The 24,065-nt window shown below is 30.0% G+C and overlaps 1 long non-coding RNA gene and 1 pseudogene across 1 annotated transcript; both read right to left on the bottom strand.

Annotated features, from left to right (window-relative positions):
* Positions 1–811: 811 nt before the first annotated feature.
* Positions 812–1,832, bottom strand: LOC119370748 (uncharacterized). Its single transcript, XR_005178310.2, has 3 exons — positions 1,551–1,832; positions 1,363–1,470; positions 812–1,271 (listed from the first exon to the last, which is right to left on the bottom strand). It is a non-coding gene; the product is annotated as an uncharacterized LOC119370748 (long non-coding RNA).
* A 1,833-nt stretch (positions 1,833–3,665) lies between these two features.
* On the bottom strand, positions 3,666–7,131 carry LOC149493204 (uncharacterized; annotated as a pseudogene).
* Between the last annotated feature and the right edge of the window lie 16,934 nt (positions 7,132–24,065).

Below are 24,065 nucleotides of genomic sequence, written 5' to 3'. Positions count from 1 at the left end.
ATACCTTGTTTGAATACTATGGATACCATATCCTGAACCTGCCATATAGCCTTTGTTTGTAATTTGTGTTGTTAGTTTCTTTTATTGTTATACTTTCTAAAATAATTTATAGTTTCTTTTATTGTTATACTTTCTAAAATAATTTATAGTTTCTTTTATTGTTATACTTTCTAAAATAAAATAAATTTTTATTTTGTTTATCATTATAATTAGTTAAAATCTTTTATTATATTGGGCTATATATTTTTTATTTTGTTTAACTAATTATTATTATAATTAGTTAAAAATGCCTTTTAGTGACCGATGTATCGATTGCTAACATTTATTTTTCGGTCATAAATTGTAAAATAGCTACTGACAAATGACAACCTAAATTGTCGCATAAAATCTTGTTGCTAAGAAGTTAGTGACGGACTTATAAATCGATTGCTAATTAGCAACCATAAATGATAAATTGGTCGCTAAATCACTTTCGAAAAAAAAAAATCACCTAAAGTTCCATTGCTATGTGGTCGTAGAATAGTCGCTATTTTGTCGCTAATGCCGTTGCAAATCGGTTGCTAAGTCGTTCTATAATTTTTTTTTCACATTTTCCTGTCCATTGCCATATATTATAAAAGAAATAAAAAATTAAAATTTTGAAAAACAAAAACGTTTCATCTATTAAAAAGGCAATATATAATACTAATTGAAATCATTCAAACAAATTAACACCAGCAATGAAAAAAAAAATACTAAATTACCATTAGAATAAACATAATACTAATGTGTGTAAAAAGTCTTATAAATTATAAAGTAATTTGTGCAAAAAATAAACATAATCATAAAAAAGAAGGCTAATGTGGCGTATCATGAAGATCTATAGGAGTTTGAAAAGCAGAAAAGTCAGGTAGGGTGGAAGAAGCTGGCGGATCAAAGTGATCTATCAGTACAAAAGGAGCTAGCGGTGCACTAGGTCGGTCTCGAGCATACATATCCATCAGCTACTGTTGGTATAAGCTACGATATTTGCTGCTGCTGCGCTTGAAGCTGAGCTTGTAAATCCTAGATCTCCTCAATATGTGCCTCCGGCTCAGCTGGCATGGCTCTACTTGCAGAATTCCCATGGGTGTGACTATAGAAAACTAAGGGCTGCGAACCAATGTTGTACACTTTTCGTTTCTTCTCTCCTCCTGCAGTCTCGAGATAAAGTAGGAACTCATCGATCGTAGGTTACTCACCAGTTTGAGCTTGAGATGCAGTCGCTTGCACTTTCCCAGTAGTATAATTATCTTGATAATAAAGATAGTATATATAATAAGAACAATGCAAAAATATACAAATATAGTGATGGAAAAGCAAACAGGTATTTTCTAAGCTTACTCTAACAAGCTCTGCACGCCAATCAATGAATGTGACCCCTTTATAGTCCTTCGCATGTGTATATGTGAAGACCTCCATGGGGGTAGGCTGACATCTATACTTCTCTGCCTAAATACGTTTCATAAAACGCAAAAATTTTATAATCATTTAATAATGAAGCTATAATTCTTTAAGAGGAGCTATCTTACCAATTTCTTAACAATCTCAATTATTGGAATGAAACAGTGTGTTGAGACAGACCATCTCCCTCACCTTCCATCTCGCTGAGCCTATTACGGGACATAATCTCTCATTTACTCACATATTGAGGATCGGACCAAGCCTGTTGCAAGCTAGTCCATACCTTGTAGGAAACACACCTTTGCTTCTTTCTTGTACTCTGCATCTTGTATAGGAAGTCCAAGTAATGCTCTGCTAATTATGTCTACCAAGCTTTCTTAAACTGGGCCTCTGTAGCATTTGAATCCTATGTGAACTCCTTCTGTAAGAAATAGAAAACGAACTATTTTTATCAGATATTTCACAATTATTAAGTGTAATTACAATTGAGTAAGAACATTTACCACAAACTCATTCCAATAAAACTGTCTAACCTCCGCTGGTATGCCTCCCAAACACCATCCATTTTTCTCTAAAAGAAGCTTGAAGATCCTCATCATGGCTTTGGAGGCATTAGAGGATAGATGCAAGCTTTCGAACAACATAAAGAAAAATAGAATTAGTTTCAGTCAGCAGCATAAGTGTATCTTATAATTAAAATTGACAATATACAACAACAATTGTTTATTGTTACTTACTGTCCTTTCACGATCTTCAACCGTAGTCGAGAATCTCCCCCAACTATATAAAAGGAGAAGAAATACAAAATTTGAATGCTAATATAATTTCTGTTTATCTGAAACATATATTGACGTATATAAATATAAAGGAAGAACAATGATAAATTAAATATTATCAAGTGGAGGTGCTAGTGCAGGTAGTGCTGCAACATCAGAAATAGGTGCCTGAGTAGAAGGAGGGATGGGAGGTGGAGGTAAGAGGGTCGTGTGACTGTATAGCATCACTTACTCTAGCACGACCACCTCGTCCTCGAATTTCACGACCTCGACCCCCTCATGCATAATCCTCGACCCCCTTCCTGTATCCATTTGAACTAGAAGAAGTTGATTTGCAATACAATATAGTAGTTGACACAAATATTAGAAAAGTTTCGACATCAACCATTATGTTTAGGGGTCGAGTTTCTACAATATGGTAACTATGCATAAGGTTCTAAATTTAGGTTTAAGATATACTAACTATTTTACGGTTCTTTGTCCCATTCTTCATCGTCTTCTTCATCCCCTTCTCCTTCTTCTGAAATACCTAAGACTTGGGGTTTCACTTCATCTCTTTATCTAATATACCAATCTTAACCATCCTCATCATCCAGTCTTTCCGTTAAATCTTCAACTATTTGTACCGGTAATTCAATCTCATTAACCTGAAATGGCTCATAGATCGAGGTTAAGGTAGATTGTTTAGTTTGAACTTCTTCTACAACTGATCTAGCTTGATCTTGTACACCGCCATCCAATCCAAACGATCTCACTTTATTGATGGAAATGGAACACAATAACTTGAGCTGCTTTCATTGCACGAATGAATGATTCATACTTTGTGTATCTTTTCTACTATTAATATTTATTATGTTATATTTTGGATGAACCTTCATTTCGACATTGAGCGTTGGATCAAATCATTAGCAATTAAATAATATTGTTCGTTTTATTGGTATAGCTGGATATTTCAACTCTAGAACCTTAAGCAACCTCTTGTAAAAATCGCTTGACTGATCACTGTAGTTTGATCCTTTCACACATACTCCACTATTTAATGTTTTTCTATTTTACCTATAAGGCACGATGTGGAACTTGTATCCATTAACAAAGTATACGTATTTGCGATTAGCAAATGTCCTTTTGGTAGATCAACAATGAATTTATTACCTATATTACTTTTTGAGTTATGCACCTGTACAAATAACATAGTAACAATAATTAAAACATTAAGTTCGTTAAGAGTAATTATAATTTTGTAGTTTGAACAATGCTTACAAAACATTTGAACCAATTTGTGAAATCTTTCTCTAGTCTTGCATTAACAAACCATCAGGTAAACTAAGGTTTCATTTTCGTAATTCAGCAATATATTTTCTACAAAAGATATCATCAGATTAACTTACGGCTTGTAATACAGTAACTCACTTAATATATAAATAAATATATATATATATATATATATATATATATATATATATACACTTACTCAACAAATGGGGTCACCTCTTTGCAGTTCAACAAAATATAAGTTTGAGCTGCATGTATCTCTTCCTCGTTCAAATGCCTTTTTTTTTTTTTTTTTTTTTTTTTGCTTATTCTCCATTCTATCACCTCCGTCATCATTTCACGAGACTCGTTGATGCTTAGTGTAAACATGGGGTGCAAAGTAGTGTGAACAAAAAGTGAAAGCTTCTTCCACCAAGTATGCATCACATATCGACCTCCCAACCTTTGCCTTATTCTATACATTCTTCTTTAATAGGTGAATATGTCTGTAATAAGAAACAAAACATAACATGCATATTACCTTTTAAATGGATACATCCATCCATGCTGCATTGGGCTTGCTCTTCATGCATCAAATGGTAAATGAATTGGTAGATATTCCATAGAATTGAAGAATCCTGGTGGGAAAATTCGCTCTATTTTGCAAATGATTATTAGTATTTCTTCTGCAAGTCAATCCATATCCTCTAATCTCAGGACATTGCTTGTCAAATCCTTGAAAAAAAAAAAAGACTTACCTCTATCAAGGCTTCCTATAGTTTAACTGGTAAAAACTCTCGGAACACTATGGGTATTAGCCATTGCATGAAAACGTGACTATCATGGCTTTTCATCCGAAGTAATCTATATTTCTGCATGTCAACACATCGACCCATGTTTGATGCATATCCATCTAGAAACTGCAATCCACGGACTCAATCACACAATACTTACTTTTGCATTTTGTCTAACATATAACAAGCCTTTGGAAATCGTCCTGTCTCTACAATCTGTTCTAGCTTAGGACGACGAAAAATTTCTTTCATATCTGCTCTGGCTTTGGCATTATCCTTTGTTTTCCCATCAATGTTGATCACAATATTAAATATACTTTCAAATACATTCTTTTCTATATGCATAGCATCAAGGTTATACTGGATGAGTAGTGTGCTCTAATACAACAAATCCTAGAATATACTTCGTTTTTTCCACCCACTGCTTCAAGAAGTCCTACCATTTACCTCCTTATGTCACAATTTGTCACTTTCATAAGCCTTAACTCTTTAATTTCCAATAATATTTCTGCGCCTGACTTTATAGGTGGAGGGGAGGGGGTCATAGACAACCTTATTCTTCTGAAAATACTATCGATTTCGCCTCCATGTATGGTCAATTGGTAGAAATTTGTGGTGATTATCAGACCAAAATTGCTTACCATCACTTTTCAAGGTAAAAACATTTGTATTTTCCATGTAATATGGACAAGTAATCCTGCCCATAGTGCTCCACCCAGATAACATTTAATAGCAAAGCAGCACGAAGCATAAAATTTCGAGAATTTAAAATGTCATAAGTTTTGGCACTTGATTCCTATAATTGATTCAACTTTGCAACTAAAGGCTGTAAAAAAACATCAATCTTGTACTTTGGGTTCATTGGTCTTGACACAATAACACAAAAGAACATATACTCTTCTTTCATACACATTGATGGGGGCAAATTATATGGTGTGATAATTACAAGCCATAAGGAATATTGTTGGCCAAATTGTCCAAATGGTTGAAAACCATCCATGCACAGTCCTAATCTGACATTCCTAATTTCAGAAGCAAATGATGGATGTTGGTCATCGAAGTGTTTCCATGCTTTAGAATATGATGGATAACGCATTACATCATCTTCATGCTCACCTTCAGCCTGTCATCGCATTCGTTCAGCTATAGCATGAGATGCATAGAGTAATTCATTTAAAAAACCTGACATATGCGTTTTATATCAATTGCACCCCATTTTGACCTTAACCCCCTGGACACCCCAATTTGAAATGTCAGTAATAATTGAACCGTAATTTAAAACCAGGCTCAATAAATAATTCATTTGTGGGACCCAGAGACTAGTGGATCTGATGTGAACATTCAACCAAAGGCGTCTTGGGGATTGGCAATAGCTAAGCATTGTGGCCATCACAATAACTAACCCATTAACCCATTCTCAAAATGTACCGTTTTGAAAACAATACCCTCACCTTCCCTTTAACCTTCATTCAATCAAAAGCCCAAAATCTCAAGTGTTATTTGCCGGTGCTCTCATCGAGCTTGTCTGCTATATCTTTTTTGGTTGTATATAACCTCTGAACACAAAATTAATTGATATACGTTCTATATAACATCAAATACTTTATATTGAAACTTTTTCCAAATTTGCAAGTCTTCGTTGATAAAGCAAACTATAGAATAAGCATCAATGAAAAGGTTTGAATTACAGAATCAACAATTCTAGCACCATACTTGAACTTTTAAGTACTAGAAATTTTTCATAGGTTTTTTAGGAAAAAATTGCAAGAAAAGGAATGAAGCTTCTTCTAACTAAAAATTGCAGAAAAAACTAAAAAGGAAATAGAGGGCTTTATTTCATTACCTCTTTGCTCTTTTCTAACAAGTAAACCAATGCCTTATAAACCTACCAAAACCGAACCAACCACCACCTCCACCGCTACCTCGGCTCTCTCTTCCTCTACTTCCTCCTCTTATCAACGACGTTATTCTCCTAGGCAAACCTCCATTATTAAAACCACCATCCGTTTCCACATGAACCACCAAGGTTTAGAGGTTCTGGATGCTTTATTGGCCGTACAATGGTTCTCTGCAAATAAAAAGTTGAGATTCCTTGTTGAAGTTAGGTTTATGGATTTTGAGAATTTGGGCTTTTGATTTAACGAAGGTTAAATGGAAGGTGAGGGTTTTATTTTTGAAACCTTGCATTTTGAAAATGGATTAATAGCTTGGTTAGTTAACCTTGTGTCAATCTCTGGGTCCCATAAATGAATTATTTTTTTTTAGAGCCTGATTCTAAATTAGGTTTCAATTACTACTGACCATTCAAATTGAGGTGTCTAGAGGATTAAGGTCAAAATAGAGGTGTGATACAAAACACATAGGTCAGGGTTTTTTAAATGAATTACTTAGATGCATATAGATTTGAAGTCGTGGAGTCAAGGGAAAGTAATACATTTTCTTAAATGCTTTCTCTTTCTGTTGTCTCCCGGTTCCTTGACATTGCCTTCCATATCTAGGAAGGTTGCAAAACTTGCACACCTTTGATTAACTGTCATTGTCCAAAATATCATACAGTTATTATGAAAACAATCTATCTTCTCAATTGAGAGCCCTAAACTTTGAACCAGCTTCTTTGTTTGGTAAAGGTTATCAACCATTGAATTATCACTCGACATCACTTCATTCATTAATTGCATTAAATCATCATAACATCTTTTTGAAATGTGATGCTCTGAATTAATATGCAACATTCGTGCTACTGCAGAAAGCAAAGGATGACTCTGACAACTTGGCCACACTTCGTGATTAGCAGCACTTAGCATATCATACAACTTTTGAACCGCCGTGTTTGGAGACTCCTCTATACTCTCGCAATGGAAATCAGGACCAGCCATATGCATGACCATATCATGTAATCGAAATATTGAATCTAAATGCAAATCTATGCGTTGACTCCTTAATGCACTGGGCTGTCGATCCAAACTATTGTCAATTCGAGTTTCACCGTAATATACCCACTGGTAATAGTTTTTTACAAACCCATTTTTGCATTAAATGGAGCTTCACTATTTCAGCATCATAAAAAGCCCTATTTTTGCACTTTTTAGTTTGCATGGACACCTTATATTCCCTCTATCCACACAACATGTATTACTGATTGCAAACTGAATAAATGATTTCAGATCCTCCATGAATTCTCTCCTTAATAAACCATTCAACTTGTACATTTGGTACAGCCACATCCGATCAGCAGATACTTGTCCTTGTTGGCTCAAGGGTCAAATATTAATCTCGAGATTTTGATTATTAAAACAAAACAAATAAATTTAAGTTATATTATTTGTGTTAATAATATTTTATGCAGAATACATATGGAAAGTAATAAATGAACAAGACAAGTCCTACAAATTCAAGGATTATGAAGACATTTGAAGACCCTAGTGGTTAGACTTTTAAGATTCATTGTAGGATAGAGAGAATATTCAATTATAAGCACAAAAATCAATTTTCTCTTAACAAAATTATTTTTCGAAAATATTTCTTCAAAATAAATCTTTTCATTCCGTAAATTTACTTCAAATTGTTTTTCGAACTTTCTTAAGATTCGAAATATTCAAATTACTTAAATTAAAGAGACTTTGTCTCTAGCAATTTTGGTAATAAGAATAAAGATCTTATGTACTTCATTTTCGGACACAAAATTTTTTAAGATCCAAGAATCTTGAATTTACTTTCTTACCTAAACGAAGAAAGATTATATTTTAATTCGTTTTGGTAAGTAAATCTTTTCGAAAAAGATTTATTCAAATAATTGCTTTCGAAAATCTTTATTTTAAAGGAAAGAAAAATTATCTCTTATTTACTTACCAAAAAGATAGAATGTTGACTTATTTTTTTTAATAACAAAGATTTACATATCTTCTAAATAAGGAAAGCCAATATTCTGATTTGAAAAAGAGATATTCACTTTCTAAAAACGAGAGTCACAGACCTCTCTATAAAAAGGCATTTTCGTTCTTGAAAAATGTGGAAGAAAGAGTTTTCGTTTTAAGAATATTCATCCATTGATCATATCTTTTATCTCTCAAAACTACCCCCTTATTTCTTTTCATCTTTATACTTTACGTTTTATCTTTAAAAGAGAAAAGAAATTTTATAACAACTTCTTTTCAAAAACAGTTTTGTTTTCTGAACGATTTTCTAATCTGAAAAATTGTTTTTCCTGTGCTTATATTTGCATTTCTGTCTGTCTATTTAGATTCTGTAATCTTTAGTAGACAGGTTTTTATTTGATAAATATTTGTGTAATAGCTTAGGTGTGAAGCTATTGTGAAATAGGTTATCAAGCGATCTTCTCCGTGAGAGAGATTCTAATGTCTTGAATTGAGTTTCTGTACTCTGCCAAAAACAGAAAAGGGTTGAGGTTAACTAGAACCTTTGGAAAATCTACTGGGACAAAGGGTAGATCTAGGTGTTGATCTATTGCCTTACTCTTGGTTTGTCTCTTACCCTTGAAAAGAGATAACATAGTTGAGGATCTCAAGATGAGTCTTAAGGAGTGGAGGTAGGAGAGTTAGTGTCGAACCACTATAAATCACTGTGTTGATCTTTTTATTTTCTGAAGTTCTGCTTGATAATATTTTACTCACACTTTTGTTTATATTTTAGAAATGCTAAAGTTGTTAATGGTTTTGATGTTCTAAACTGAAATAAGTCTTATCTTTTCTGAACATTAGAACTCTGGACTTCTGCTAAGTGAATATACTAAGTTTTAAACTGTTCTTTCATTTTCAGTATAGTTCACTGTTTGGGTTTCTAATCAATTTTCTAAACTTGATCAAAACTTTGTGAAGCAGTTCAGATCTCAATAACTGTCTCTCACACAATCTTTTATGATTTTCTAAACTTTATGAGGAGGTTCTAATCACAATAGCTTTCCGTCACAAAACAGTTTTGATATTAAATAAGACATTGTGAAGCAGTTCTAATTGATAGATGCACTTCGCAAAATCTTTCTATTTTCTCTGAATAGAACATTGTGAGGTAGTTCTAATCTATAACTTATTTTCACAATTTCATTAATTTTCCGTTGCAAATAGAATTCTGAGTCTTGTTTTAAAAGTTAAATTTTTATTTTTAGAAAACCTAATTTAGCCCCCCTCTTGGGTTGTGCCATACATATACGGGACCCACAGTCCTGTTTAGTTATCAATAGCTAGATTGTTGTCTTAAAACTAATGTGTATTTTGAATTAAATTATAAGTCCTAAAATTTGGGTGGGAACGTATCACATTCAGAAATATCTTATAAGTATATAGTGCAAACCAACAGCATTACAATAAGCATCTAATGAAATTTCAATAGCACTCCCCCCGGTTCTCTAGGTGCATAAAGTGAACATTAACATTGCATTGTGCACATAGAGAACATAAGAAGGAGATACAACTAAAATCAACCAAAAGATGCTTAAGTAACTATTGTATGTGTTCATGCATTTTAAACTTAAAGATAATTTTAAGTTGTCCAACTTGGACAATTCAATGTCTTCTCTTCCATCCAGATTGAGAAAGACATCACATGTGTTACTAATGTTTATTTATTTATGTTAATTAGGTTGATTATAGTTCATTATCCAAATTTCACGAAATAAATTCAGTAGCATTTCCCTTTGAAAACTAATAAATCAATATTTTGAAACACGAAAAACACTTGTATAAATCAACATCTACATCAATGGCTATTACTAGGCCTCCAATCAACATAATTCATCGAAAAAAATACATAAAATCCAATAAATTTGAACCATCAATGCATAATCAAAAAATATACAAAATATATATTAAGTTATATGCTAACTAGGCTTTTCATCCTTAAGTTTTATGCTTTTTTATACTTCATATTTGCCTTATTAAGTTTTATTGATTCCTAATTCCAAAGGTAAGTATATAGTTATGTTTCCATAATTAAAAAGCTAAGTTTTATGTTAAGTTTTATTAAAAAGCTAATTTTTATGTTAAGTTTTATTAAAAAGCTAAGTTGTATGTTTTCCTAATTAAAAAGTTAATTTTTGTGCTTTTTATCCTTCATATTATCATTACTAAGTTTTTTTTTTAACTTTTATATTTAGAAGCTACATAAAGGGAGAGAGAAAAAATTAGCTAACTGGAGTTGCAATTGTTGAAGAAATTTGTTGAGCTACAGTCTGCAAATTTTTTAGCAAAGTAAAATATTAATTAACAAAATTCACAAATCAATTATGAAACTAACCTAATTATCAAACTAATAAACCTACAATAAAGTAACCATTCAAAATTCTAAATTAAACATTCACATTTATAAATTAACCATTCACAGAAACCTATATACTTCTAACCATTCATATTTGATTATAAATATTCACATTTCTACATTAACTATCAAATTAACTATAATTACAAGCCATAAAAAAACTAAAACTAATTAAATATCAATCAATTACATTACATTTATAATTTTGATAGTTACTAATTAACTGTCAAAATTAACTACCAAACTTTGATTAATCTAACCATCACATTTACAAACTAACTATCACAATTACAAACTTTTATTCAAGAAATAAACTAACTATCACAATTACAAACTAACTATCAAACTTTTATTTAATTAACTATCAAATTAATTAACTAAAAATTACAAAACAAACAAATGAAAAAAATTAACATTACAATAATCTTAAACTGACATTATAAAGCAAAAACAAAAAAAAAAAAAAAAGAACCTAAACTCCTACATTACACTATAATAACAAAATAAGAAATTTGGTTTTATGAAGTAAAAAAAAAAAAAAAAAAAAAAAAAAAAAAAAAAAAAAAAAAAAAAAAAAAAAAAAACTACATAACACTATAATAATAACATAATTGACAACAATCAACAAAACCAAAATAGAAAATAAAACAACATTATCTATAACTTAAATAAAACAACATAGTAAAAAATAAAATTTCCCATCAAAAATCAACATTATATAATAACTATAAAGAAAAAACTAAAAAACAAGGTAAAAAACACATTTTATAATTGAAATAGAAGAGAATAAAGAAAATGAAAAAAAGTTCAACAAACTGACCTAGAGCGCGATGCTCATCAATAGCGGCGGCGGGGGCCGACTTCTCCTCAGGCTACCAGTCGAAATTGGTAGGGAAACAGAGAGAGATAGAGATAGAGAGATGGGGTGAGACTGAATCGCCCATATTGATCGCTAATAAATAAAAATCGATTGCTATTTTAATTGACGTGGCAATCAAAACCATCGCTATCGATCAAATCAGTCACTAACTTACATAGAATTTTAGTCGTCAATGCTGTCGGCAATCTATTGCTATTCTATCGCAAATAATTTTTGCCTAAAATTAGGTAACACATTTAGTAATAGAATTATAGTCTATCGCAGAATCGGTCACTATTCCATATTAAAGGTTGTCGCCAATTCTTGGCATAGCGTGTAGCAATGGATTGTGTTTCTGTCACTGTATCCATCACTAGTAGTCATTAAAGGAGTCAGTACTGAAGTACTAAAGGCTTCAGGATAATACACGGTCGCTAGCTATCGTTGCGTAGCCACTAATTAACGAAGAATATGGATCAATTGTTAAAGCGCTTTTTTTTTTTAGTGAATGTATTATATATAATATTTTATCCTTTCTGTAAAAAGTATTTCATATTTGAAAATCATATATTTTTAATTGTATAAAAATATATTTTTAACAATATTATATATAAAAGTTTGAACGCTTTGATTCAGTGAAATGCTCGTATATATGATTTTCGGGGAAGCCACTAGGGAAGATACTAACTCGGCTAGAAAGAGAAATGCTCAAAAAATATACTCGGTATTTCCTCAAATACCGAGTGAAAGAAATAAACCAATCACTTTCTTAGAAAATGATGGAGACCATATCCACTCTCCTCATATAGAACATTGGTGATTGAAGGCATTATGGAAAACTTCTGAGTCGAAAGAATACTGGTAGGTGATGACAGTGTAGTGAACTTGATTACTCTATAAATATTTAAGTTATTGAGGCTAAACATAACCAAACTAACCTGTTTGTACTCCTTTAGTACGCTTGCTAGAAAAGATGTATCAGTTGAAGGAAGTATAGAAGTGATGTGGAGCTTGGAGATGATGAGCATAAAAAGTGGTCAAAGTAGAATTTATGGTGGTTGACATCCCCTTCCCCTAAAACGCCATCTTGGGCAAGCCCTTCCTATTTGACCTAAATGCATGTACATCAATTAGGTACTTAACTATGAAGTTTTATTCTAATAAGGATATTATTGTTGCTAGGGAAAATCAAAAGGCTACCAGAGAAGCATATGTGGTCGCCCTTAAATGAATTAATATGTCCTTGCCTATTAAGGTGATGCATACATTAACCAATCACAAATTTCCAACATTAACTTCATAAATTCCAAAACTCATCATTTAACTAATTCCCGTCTTAATATCATTTTATATTTGGTTACTTCTACTAACTAATGTAACTTATTAACCATTGCATTTGAAACATCATTACATCATTACTACTTATTTTAGCTAATCATTTATCATATAGATATTAAATATATATTTTTGTCAAGTCCCTAAATAGTTAGAATCCTAAATTAGAGAAACCATATGCTCGAATGTCAAAAGGTAATTGCTTCTGAAATGAGAAACTAACAGCTACAAGATTCATTAGAAAGGTACAATACTCGAGCTGGTTGGCTAATGTAGTCTTAGTCCTGAAGTCCAATGGCAAGTGGTGACCTGAACAAGACCTACCCGAAAGACTCACACCCTCTTTCGGATATAAATCATATGATAGACTCCACAGTTGGGTGCGAGCGATGTAAATTCATGGATTTAGTTGTTGGATATTATCATATCGACATGGACAAATTAGATAAAGAAAAGACAACATTCATCTTAACTTAAGGACATTCTGCTACCAAGTCATGTCTTTCTGCCTAAAAAATGATGGAGCCACTTACCAGAGGCTAGTCAACCACATATTCATAGATCTGATAGAAGAGAAGGTAGAATTTTATGCATACGATATGATTGTAAAGAGGAGGCGAGTAGAAGATCATACAAGTGACCTTGATCATGCCTTCAAGGTATTATCTAATTGTGGTATGAAACTAAATCCTGACAATTGTGTATTTGGAGTGATTCTCAGAAAATTCTTAGGTTTCACGATATCTCAACGAGATATTGAAGCCAACATAGAGAAGATATGAGCTATACTACAAGAAATGCAGCCCTTAAAAAACATCATGAAGTTCAATAGCTAAACAAGAATCACAACCCTCAGCCAAAAGGTGCCTCCCTTTTTATCATTCATTGCAAAAGATAAAAAACTTTGAGTGGACTAATCAGTGCCATAATGCCTTGGACGAGCTTTAAGAGATTCTTAAGCTCGCAGCCAATGCTCAGTAAGCAAAAAATGGGCGAGTCACAGTAGCAGGCCCAACCAAAATAGTTAGGGGAACAAAAAATAATTTTACTTAATTATGAGTGATAAAACTAAAATATATTTTTTTAAAAAAATTTTTTACATTAAAAATTGATATTTTTATTTTAGGGGATAACAACCCCTTTGCCCCTGGCCTGTGTCCACCCCTGGCCTCATTATACCTTTGCACCTCAAGCTGGGTCTACTTTTGGGCCTTAACTAGCATATGGGCCTGACAATGATTTCCTTTCACATAAAGCACCTCCTTGGATGAACCTCTTATGCAACTCAAACTAGGACATAAATATCCAAGGACTTGGGGAGTAACATACGTGATATGGCAAGAATAAATCTGTAATTTGGTGAGATATGCCAAGATATCAGGGATCTTTGCTCTTGATGTCTTGCGCAGTCAACTTTGTCTAACGAATCCATTTGATCTTATATAAACTCTTTCCCTTCTTAGGAGAAGGGTAATGCCATTTTAATCTACCAAGATAGATTGCTTGAGAGTAACATATCTTTCTTTTATCCTTTGTTTTTTTAAGATCATGTTATAAAACTATATAATATAATGGATGTCCATTAAGTTTATTAAAGAAATTATTTATTTCTTCAAAAGTTATGTCTTTTGGAATAAAGGATTATGTCCTTTAGGATGACTGGTTATATCCTTTAGTTTATAAGGTTATGTCATTTAGGATGAAGGGTTATACCTTTTAATGTGTAAGATTATGTCTTTTGGATCATGCTTTGTCTCCTATAAATAGTTCCTTAATCATTTGGATTATGTAACTTAGATTCTAATATAAGAATTTAATTTCTCTCTATTCTCTCTATATTCTATCTACTACATGTCTATATATATATATATATATATATATATATATTCTCCATTTAATATATTTTATAATATGTTATCAGCACGAAGCTTTAGCCAAATTATATGAATTTGTTTCAACACTTCTTTGATTTTGTGGTATTGCTTTCTTGATCAACTTCTACGATGCTTTCTTGATGAAATCTGATAAAGAAAGGATAATTTATGGGTTGCTACAACTAAAGTTAAAAGTTATACATCTAAGGTTGCTTACGCTTGAAAGGTAGTTTTATATATAATTTTACCTCATATTTATATTTGAATTATAGATATAAATTCAATATTGGATTTTATATTTGATTGGTGATTATATAAAATATAATTCTAAAATCAAATTAATATGCTATTTTTGTTTTATCATGTCAAATCCTATAAAATTAGATTTGTGACTTTTAATATATATTGAATATGAATTATTTATCTTTATATGTGGATATCTTGTGTCCTCGAGACACAATAAGAAAGAAAATTAAAGAATCAGTCAAAATTGTGCTAAAGCAATAATTTTCTTCCACTAGATATTTAACAATTAAATATCCACTTATTTTATTCATAAAATGTGAATAATATTTTGTACTTTTAAATATGCTCCTGCAGTAGCATTATCGGAAAAAAAATTATTAACATATCGATTGTGGATTTTAAATTAGTTTCACTATTTTTGTTATTTAGCAAAAAAATTAAACACTAAATTTACATAATAAGATTTGTTTTCATTATCTGAAGTCAATGAAATGGTATATCACAATACTAGGCATAAACAAAAAATAATGACATATTTATAATTATGATATAAAAGATTTCATGACATGAAACCCACTCAATTGGATTTATTTCATTCCCTAAAGTGAATATAATAACATATAATGTTAGGTGTTAGTGTGAATAATAATAATAATATTCTTATCATTGAGAATGTTAATAATATCATTATTGAATTACTGATCTTCGTAATCGTGGGAATCACAAGTAATCAAAATAAATCTTACCACTAGAAGTGGCAAAAAGATAATATGACACGTTGATTATGTACTTATTGTACATCAAAATATATGTAAGCAAATTTTGGCTTTGACACTAAAATAATTATTAAAAGCTCTTGAAGAGAATATATTATTATATAGAGAAATGACTTTCATGCATTATATAGTATTATCTCTTTAATCTTGTAGAAATTTATTTTAAGCATATTCGCGAAAATAAATATCATATTGTAATGAATATAGTTGTAAGCTAGAAGTTTACAAATTTAAATATTTTTATTGTTTGGTAATGATAGGCTAGGCTATCTCAGATCAATATTGATGTGAAAAAGAACTAAATCCTTATACATATATTTATTAAAGAATCGGAAGTTTCTTAAATCTAATGAATTTTAATGGTTGTGTTTTCAAAGTAATTTTTATGAAAATAACGCTTCCTATTTATGTATAGGGATATTGTTATTATATACCGTAGTAATTATAAGCATCAAGCCAACAAGTTTCTATCACCAAATTTGTTGATTTGTTATGGATCTCGATATTAGGGGGAGAGAATAAGCAACTAAAAACGCTAGTTACTGAAAATAATTATTATTTTCAAATTTTGATCCACTCGCAAGGTTGTATGAACTAGAATTTTAAAAGATAGTTATTTTGCAAACTATTGTAAATCAATTGCTAGACTCTCATATTAGAATTGAAATCCTTGAATGTTTACATGCCTATGTTAATAAATCTATTGCATGCCTGATGCGTGGTAGATCGATTGGTTCCAAGGACAAGAATCATTGAAGATCATAAGGTGTGAATATGTTATATGTGCGAATTCTAGAAAGAAAAAATCTAGAAAAGTAAACTCCAGAAGAGACCTTAGACATGATTGATAAATTTTCAAAAGGAACTCAGGTATCTGAAACCAATAAATTCGATGAAAATAACGAGATCTCGATAAATTATATCATGTCAAGGAAGATGAAATCAAAATAAAATAAATATTGACTGTATTTACTTAATATTGTGAAAAATGATGAGGATCTTGAATATACGTGTATTAATATAGACATAAAATAATTGGCCAAAATGGATTGGCACAATTGAGATATAATTTATTTTAGAAGTAAAATTTTTGGATTTTAAATCCAAAGATTACAACTTGTTGCATAAAGTTTTTTGCAAAATACTGCATTAATTATAAATAGCGATTGTCTATTTTATATGGTTCATTTGATATAGATATTTATATAAAAATCCCTAAAAGATTTAAGTTACTTGAAGTATAAAATTTAAATTCTCAAGAAATTATATAGAGCTCTATATGGATTACTTGATAATGATAATCCTTGGAGGATTAAAACATGCTTAAAGCATGCAAATTAAAACCCTTGAAGCATGCAAACGTATTCAAGTGAATTATATAAATTTCTATATGGATTAAAGAAATTTGGTGGTATAATCGTCTTAAAGATATGGCTGAGCAATCATGTGATATATGGTGAAAACAAATACATGATATGATTCATCGTGTTTCTATTCTTCTTTGATGAAGTATTTGAAAGTTCTCGAAGGATTTAAAATGCATGAAGCACATAAGTAAAATTTCAGAGAATTATATTCAATCAAATTATAAAGATCTTTGTATGGATTAAGGCAATCTGGGCACATGTAGAACAATTGCCTCCATATATATATGATAAAGGAAGGTTACTTAAATGATCCAATTTGACCATATTTTTTTATAAAAAGGTCAACATCTGAATTTGTTGTTATTACTATATATGTTGGTGATATAAATCCCGTTGGACTCGAGTAGAGCTCCAAATACAGTGAAGTATTCAAAGGAGAAATTTGAGATGAAAGAATTTGAAAATTAAAAAAAAATTGTCTCATCCTGAAGAACGAACATTTTATAAATGGAATTATGTCCATTAACCAATGCATATAATCTAAGGGATTGAAATGATTGTATATGGATAAAACTCATCCATTAATGAAACTGATAATTCTGAGGTCATTTAATGAAATAAAGAACTAATTTCGACCTCCAAAAGCAATAAAGAACTCTTTAGTCCTAAAGTACTATATCATTTTGCAATAATGAAAATATTATATCTTGAAGTACCATACTGAGTTATCTTAAGGATCATTATACTCATAATGATCGATATATAATTGACATTTCTTTATTTATGAAAGATGTCGCAATTTATAAAGCAAGTCAGTAATGTGCAACATCTGAAATTGATATTTTGATATATACAAAGTACATACAGTTTGCTTGCATAAAAAACAAGCTCCATAATATTGTAGGAGATAATATTAAAATATATTATATTTCCTGAAGGAATAATACACTAAAGGAAAAGACGATGTCTTCATCAAGGGGAGAAATAAATTTTTAAAACACAAAGAATACTATACTCTTTTTCCTTCACTATGATTTTTTTCCCACTGGAATTTTCCTAGTAAGGTTTTAATGAGACATATTGTTTGTGTAATAGACATCAAAAGGGGAGTGTTATAAAACTACATAATATAATGGATGTCCATTAAGTTTATTAAAGAAATTATTTATTTCTCCAAAAGTTATGTCCTTTGGAATAAAAGATTATGTCCTTTAGGATTAATGGCTATATCCTTTAGTTTGTAAGGTTATGTCATTTAGGATAAAGGGTTATATCGTTTAATGTGTAAGGTTATGTCATTTGAATTATATTTTGTATCTTATAAATAGTTCCTTAATCATGTAGATTATGTAGCTAAGATTCAATTTCCCTTAATACAAGAATTCAATATCCCTCTATTCTCTCTACATTCTATCTATTACATGTCTATATATATGTATTCTCTATTTAATATATTTTTATAATAGATCATATTTATTCTATGTTGATCTTACACCTATCAATTCATATTTCATTTTAATTGATTATAAGGAAAAATGTTGTTAAACTATGGTTTATATTTTCAATTAATGGTATAATTTTAGAATTTACAAATAAAAGATAAAAAAAATAAGAATATTCTTCTAGTTTATCATTTTTTTTATAAATACAATTATTATATCAACACGTAAAATTTATGGCATCTCTGCACCCATGATTGAAATTTAGAATGTAATTATAACAAAATACAAATTTAGAGAGAAACAAAGCTTTTGGCATTGTTGACAGAAAAGACAAGGAAGCAATTACAACATTACAATTAATTGAAAATCTCCAAGAAAATGGAAAATATCCAACAATCTTATGTGCTTAATTTGAAACTAAAAAGTGAAGTACCGGATGAATGTTTAATGGGTTGGAATTTGAAACTGAAAAAGAATATGTGAAACCTATAAACAAATTTGTAATTATGGCTACGTGTTATGATTCATGATATGCATAACTTCTCTGCATATAAAGCAGAGAATGTCAGAAATCTTGCCATAAAGAAGTAGGAAGTTGCAAGTAATTTATGTGATTGAAGGAATTTAAAGGATATATATGAGAATCTATTAAAAGGAAAGTTGAATCATGTGAATGTGAGAAGCTATCAATTGAGGGTTTCAAATTTGAATTTAATTGGCACTAACATTTCCTCTTTACAACCCTTTAATTTAACTGAAAGTTTTATATTCATGAACAGAACTCAAATTAAATGTTGTTTCAAACTCATAATTGTACTATTGTCTTTCTTGAATATCCTTCAATATGTGCCAATAATAATTGATTGCTTTGTCCATTTTTTTTTTTCAAATTCATTTTGATACTTTGACCTATTTTTAGATGTGGTAACTGTTAAAATTTAATGCTAATGTTACTCATAAATGGAAGTCATATGTCTTTTTGAGTAATGGGGAGGGGAGATTCGAACTCATATTTATTGTCAGATTATAAATACACTTGTCAGGAAGCTACACCTTGGTATCTCTTTTATTTTGATATTATCATTTGCGTTAATAGTACGTATTGGAATTTATATATGAAAAAGGAATATACTCTCTCGTTCCTAAATACTTGTTACATTTGAGAAAATACTACGTTCCAAAATTTTTTTATATTTGTAGTTTCAAAGAGTAATAATTTTTTTCTATGTTTAACCCTTTGTATATGACCAACAATTATTATTTCTTTTTTTTGAAAGCATTATTATTTCAATTCCACTAAATTTCGTGTTTGGATATATTAAATTAAAGGTAATATAGTCAATTTTCTCCATAATTTATTATAACTTAAACAAATTTAATGGTTTTTTCAAGAAATGTAAAATTTCAAATGTAACAAATATTTAGAAATACATGTAATATTTATTTTGGAATCTTCATTCACATAAAAAAAAAAGTAGGACAGGAATATAGAGCTGTAAATTAAAGAGTTGAAAGAAGTAAAATTTTGTTAAATTTGAGTTCGACTCGTTAAACAATTTAAAAAACCGAGTTTATATGTTGAAGTAGTTTATCATTTATAGTCATAAAAAATTATGTCTTTACAAACCTAAACTTAAATTTGAGTTCATGAACATGTTCAAATAAATTTTTTTTTTATTCCAAAGCGGAAGGCGAGTAGCTTTGAAAGGTGATTTGGAATATAACGTTTGTGTTGTTATAGTGATAATAATATTTGTTGGTCCCTTTGAAAAAGAACAAAGAAGGGGTAAGGCAACAATGTTCCCCTGTAATGAAAGCCAATATTTTGTAGGTAACGTAGAAAAGGGGCATTTTTGATGTTCCACGGTCCATATTCTATGCACCATAGACCATTATTGTCTTATTTTTCTTTCCTTTTTTTTACTTTATGAAATAATAAAAAAAATAATAAATTAATAAAAAGAAGTCTATACTCTATACTGCACCCATGCTTTGGCTGGTCCTTCGGTCCTCTCCCTATTTTTATTTTATTTTTGAAATATAATATTCTCCCGCACGGGGTTCCCGCCGGTGGGTCCCGAATTAAAATGCTGCCATTTATTGACCATTCAATTCAGTTCCTTTTTATTCTTGTTATCATTATTATGCCCTTGCTGTGCAATGCAAGTGAAGCAACACTATCCTCCAAAACCTTTCAAATTGCTTCATTCTTTTGCATAATTTCAGTTATGCAAAAGAGTTTCTTTTCTTTTTTGCTTTGACCAATTTTTGTAATTACATCAAATTTTTTATTTATTTTTATTTTTCATGGTAACAGTGATTGTAATGTGATTATTGTTAATACTTGCATGTACTCCACTGCCCTAAAGTATAAATTGTTTAAAATTTTTATACAGAGATTAAAAAAATATTTTTCTTCAATTACAATTAAATTAAGAGTAATTTAATTAAATTATTTTTTATCTTTGATTAAACGGTGAAAATAATTATTGTATTTAATGCAAATAAGGATGACATTATAAAAGCATCATTTATTATTTTTTTAAAATAACGATCTATGTTTTATAATAAAATAATTATCTAAAAATAATTTATATTTTGAGACGGAGGAGTACCGTTGAGCGAGAAATTCACAGACAACCTAGAGGCATTCATTTGGGAGTGGCTGCAAATTAATAATTATAATTGTATATACATAATAAAAGAGCTAAAAAAGAAAAGGTTCCAACAAATACGATTTTCTGAATTTGAAATTGTTCAAGTGAGTTTCTTGGCAATTTCTCAGCGGTCTACCGACGCCCATGTTCATCCTCCCAAAATAAATTATTAAAAAAAAAAAAAAAAAAAAAGCAGCGGATATTTGAGGGAGAAGGCATGCAGTAAGAAGTGGGGACACCGCCAAATTAAGCGGTTGGTAAAGAGCGAGTAAAACATTGCCTCCACGTATGGTTGTCGGACCACCACTACTACACCACTAACATTATTTAGTTTTCTAATTAACGCGATTTGCGCTTACGATTTAGAAGCACTCTTCTCTTTCCACCAACCCGACAATACAATTGTTTCTTAAATCAAGTGTTTACTTTACACACCTTTAATCATTTTCAGTCAGTTTGTTAATAATAATAATTATTTAATTATTTAATTTTAATTATATGGTTTTTCTGAAGTGAAGAGAGTTTATGATCATTTTTAAATAATTATTTTTTTGTTTGGTAGAGAACTTTGGATAAAAGAGAATAATCCCTAATAAAATATTGTTTCCTGTTTTCTTTTAGGTATATTTTTATACTTAGTATAGGACAAATGAGGGTTTATATTGATATTATTTAATTTCCATGCATGATCAACAAAGGGGAATGAAGTTGGTTGCATTTGGGGAAATGGAGAATAAATAAATAAATTTAATTTTTCTGAATGTTGTGATGTAACATATTAGAAATTAAATAAATATATCTTTTATATATATATTTGTGTGATTCATAATAAATATATTTCTCAAATTAAATATCCACACAAAGCATGATAGTGATTGGTTCAAGTAGTAATAACTAGGGATGACTACTTTTGCCGACATGACCCAATTCAATTTTAGCGGATTTGGACATTGGATGAATAGGTTTGGTACGGGTTCAGGCAGTAGTTTTTCTATCCATATCGGATGCAGTGGTTTTTCTATCCATATAGGATTGGAATCGGGTATCTGCTGCCCATTGCTCATTTAATAATATACAAAAAACATTTAAAATAATTATTTTCTACAAGAAAAACTATATATATATATATATATATATATGTTAATTATAATTAATGCTATAATTATATTTAATATTTATATATATTTTTATTAAGTCAAAATAATAATTTTATAATTTTTACTTACTTTCTATTTTTGAAAAATAAAAATATTTTTAATGTCAAATGAGTTCGAATATTTTAGCAGGTAATTATAACTGGGTTTAGAACGAGTTCGAATATTAAAGATAAATTTTTAAATTGGTTCGGATACCTAATTTATAATTAGGTTCGGATTCGGATAATGCATATTAAGTAAAAACTCAACTTGTTACCATCCCCAATAACAATAATAATAAATATTTGAATTCAGCGGATCATCTATTTAAATTAAAAGTTTTATATATGAAAAAATATTTATAGATAACTAGCTATGAACTCTAAAATTAGTTTAGGAAAAGTAAAATACTCATAAAAAACACTAGAGATACTCGTAAAAAAACTTCAATTTTAAATTGGAAACACCATTTCACATATTTTATTTTTTGGATAATATTTTTATTCTAAAAAAAATATTTGAATAATCCTTTTATGATCAATATGAATGTATCAAACCATTTTCCTGGGGACATTTCTCTGGAACCAGAATATTAATGTTAATTATATCATAGAATACCATGTAACTAACTAACTAACTAATATTTATTTAAAAATGAGTAACACGTGTGAGTGATAGACAAGAATTAAGTCAAAAAGAAATTATTTAACATGGAAGAAATAGAAGAAAATAAGAGTTTTGTCATGGTAGGGACAAAAGGGTGAGGTGGCTGATTCTTGAGCTCCAGCTTCCGGACACACATCGCAGCTATATATATAGTGTGATCTGTGTTTATATTTTTTTACCCATTCAATTTCGTTTCTGTTTTGTACATAGAATTTGTCAATGTTCTTTTCTTTTGTATCTAATGTATTATTTTTTGTGTTTAAATTTTGAATTTATTTTTTTCTTTTTTTTTTTAATTTTATGTTTGAGTGTGTTGGGTTGGAGGGTGATGAAGATTCTCTCTCAGGCCTCACATCCAACATTGTCTAGTGTTGTAATAGTGTTATTTGGAATAGCTGGAATGATTGAAATTTACTTTAATATATTAAAAGGAGACCAAGTTTTCTAATGAAAATTAAATTGAAAGAATGTTAAATGTGTTTAAGTTTTGACAATAAGAAACTAGAACGTGAAGCTCATTAAGGGACTAGTGTTAAATCACCTAAGTATCTGTTTATTACAGATTACGAATTTGGAGATTTGGGTAGTTGTAAATGGGTATGGATAGTATGACTTGTGATACGGATTCGCTACCACTCAACCATAGAGTTCAAGGAAGCATGGAGAACAATAAAGGAGATTTGTTGGTGCTTCCTAGTGGACCAATTACAAGAAGTCATACAAAGAGATATGGGGCAGATTGGAATTTAATTCTAAGAACTCTATGACAATATTGGAATAGTTCAAAGATCAAACTAAACTCCCCCTCTATGGCACCCAAAGCTTAAGGAAGCAAGAACACCAGTAATAGAGTAAAAGAAAAAGATAAACGCCATAGATAAATTGATAAATTTATCTTGATTCTTGATACAATTAGAGGAAAGCAATCTTACAATCACTTTAATCAAAGAACACGCCAAAAGCATGAACAAATCTGAAGATTTATTAATTCATTGAATGATTTGTTTAACAACATAACAAAACTATTTATACTAAATCTAAAAAGTCCTGATCCTTAAAGGATTTAGAATAATTAGTCTAAATTAACTAAGGATAATGATTTAACTAATCTAAATCAGCTAAGGATAAGGACTAATTAATCCAATCCAACTAAGGATAAGGAATAATTAATCTAAACCAACTAAGGATAAGGAA

The sequence above is a fragment of the Jatropha curcas genome, chromosome 10 (assembly GCF_041381405.1).
Source record: "Jatropha curcas cultivar XTBG-Jc1 chromosome 10, XTBG_Jcur_1.0, whole genome shotgun sequence".
Lineage (NCBI taxonomy): Eukaryota > Viridiplantae > Streptophyta > Magnoliopsida > Malpighiales > Euphorbiaceae > Jatropha > Jatropha curcas.
Note: the sequence above shows the minus strand (reverse complement) of the source record. Positions and strands in the feature narration are given on the sequence as shown.